General features: G+C 67.3%; 1 pseudogene; it reads right to left on the reverse strand.

Annotated features, from left to right (window-relative positions):
* Positions 1-441: 441 nt before the first annotated feature.
* On the reverse strand, positions 442-1,791 carry LOC113409066 (annotated as a pseudogene).
* Positions 1,792-2,076: the final 285 nt, after the last annotated feature.

The raw sequence follows: 2,076 nt of genomic DNA on the forward strand, positions 1-2,076 counted from the left end.
GGGCTGGGGCTAGCAGGATGGGAGCTGCGGGCGGGTGGGCCTGGCCCTTTAAAAGGGGCAGAGCCTGCAGCCTGTGACGAAGTGGAGTGGACCCCCGAGAAGGGCTGTCTCACTAACAGGGGCACCCCCCACGGACCGCACGGGGCCAAGAGTGGGCACCATCTGTGAGTCGGTGACACAGCCCCAGGACAGCGTGGGCACCGGCTGTGACTCGCCCAGCCAGGGGTCCTGCTTTCCAGTGCCCCGGCCCCAGCGCCCCCTCGAGGCGCTGACCCCCCCCCCCCACTGGCCCCCTCCCTTCCCTGCAGCTGGGCTGAGAACCCAGGAGGCCCCTCGCTGTCGCACTGAGCAGGGGGCTGGCGGGAGGCGAAGCCCGGCTGGGAAGGGGAATTGCCCAGTCCCTGCCCGGGGGAACGTGAACAGAGCCGGGCCGGGCCTGGCGTCCTTTGGGGGCCGGTTTATTTCCAACAGGCTTTGGGGGGCCGGGGCCCGATCACATTCTTTGGGCTAAACCCCACGTGCAGCGCTGGGGCTAGCGGCTGCGGCGGGCCGGCTTCGGCAGGATCGTGGCCAGCACAACATCCACCAGGAAGGCCGGCAGGTAGGAGGCCGGTAGCCAGAGCAGCTTGGCGTCCCAGCCGGCACTGTACCGCGTTCGCGGGTGCTTGGCCTGCAGCGCGTGCTCCATGCAGCTGGTCACCTTGCTCAGGTCAGGGTCGCAGATGAAGTTCATGATGAGCCGCTGCACCTTGAGGTCTGGGGAGGGGAGAGGGGGTGGTGAGGCAGGGCCGGGCACAGCCCCCCATGCGTGGCTCCCATTCCTGCCTCCTGGGCCACTGCCTCCCTGCCCCGGTCACCTCTGTGTTACTAGTGAGATGCAGCCACCTCTGGAGTGGAGCACGGCAGCTGTTTAGACAGGGATCCCTTGCCCGGCTCTGAGATTCAACCACCTGGGGGCGGGGGCAGTGTTTATCCAGCCATGCAGCAACTGGGCAGGGGAGTTTAGGACAGGAAGTGAAGGTGGCTCCTGCATCCAGTGGAAGGCACAGCGCTTCCTGTCTCCTCAGGGCCGCGATTCTTTTCTTGTGCCCCCTGCCATGCCCCCCACCTCTGCTTCTGCAGCACCTGGGTCACGCAGCCCCCACCCCAGCAGCTGGGAGGGGTTCCCCATTCAGTGGCCATGGGCTGGACTGAGACACACGGGGATGAGGGGGGGGACACAGAGCAGCCCCACGTGGGGAGTGCAGGGACTCAGCTGTCTCCCCACAGCCCTGTTCTGCAGCTGGGGAAACTGAGGCAGGGTAGCAGGTAAGGGACTTGAATGGGGGTCTCACAGGATGAAGGGGGGCCCCCCATTCCCCTTCAGCTTGTGACCAGAGCACCCCAGTGCCAGAGGCCCCTGGCCACGGGGGGACTAGAGCCCCAGCTCTGGGGGTTGGCCCTGGCCGGCCCGGGCCCCAGCACTCACACTGCTGGAAGAAATCCGCCCCGTAGCTCTGTCTGGCCTCGGGCGCCAGCTGGTTCCACAGCTCCTGCAGCGAGGCCTCGATGGCGTCCAGGCTGGTCACGGCCGTCTTGAAGAACCCGGGTTCGACGATGGACACGCGCACCCCGAAGTGGTACATGTCCCGCCTGCAAGGCACCGGCGTGAGCTGCGGGGGAAGTGCCCCCAGCCCTGGGACAGCCAGCGGGGGGCGGGGAACAGGCCGGATCCGGAACGGAGCTGAGTGCCCGGTGCCCAGGCGTTAACTCCGTGTCCAGGGCAGGGAGCCGACTCTGCCAGTGCCACATCAATGCGGGGGCAGGGCAAGAACCCAGGAGTCCTGGCTCTCTTCTCTCTTCCCCCCCCCCCTCTAACCACTAGCCCCCACTCCCCTCCCAGAGCCAGGAGAGAGCCCGGGAGTCCTGGCTCCCAGTCCCCCCTGCTCTAACCACTAGCCCCCACTCTCCTCCCACAGCCCAGGAGAGAACCCAGGAGTCCTGGCGCCCAGCCTGTCCCCCAGCAAAGAGTTGAGGGATTGGGGGTAACCCAGGCCTGCTCTGAGAGGGGGCCCTGCAGGGGGCACTACCTCCCGG

The sequence above is a fragment of the Terrapene carolina genome, unplaced genomic scaffold (genome assembly GCF_002925995.2).
Source record: "Terrapene carolina triunguis isolate 2854851 unplaced genomic scaffold, T_m_triunguis-2.0 Scaffold29050, whole genome shotgun sequence".
NCBI lineage: Eukaryota > Metazoa > Chordata > Testudines > Emydidae > Terrapene > Terrapene triunguis.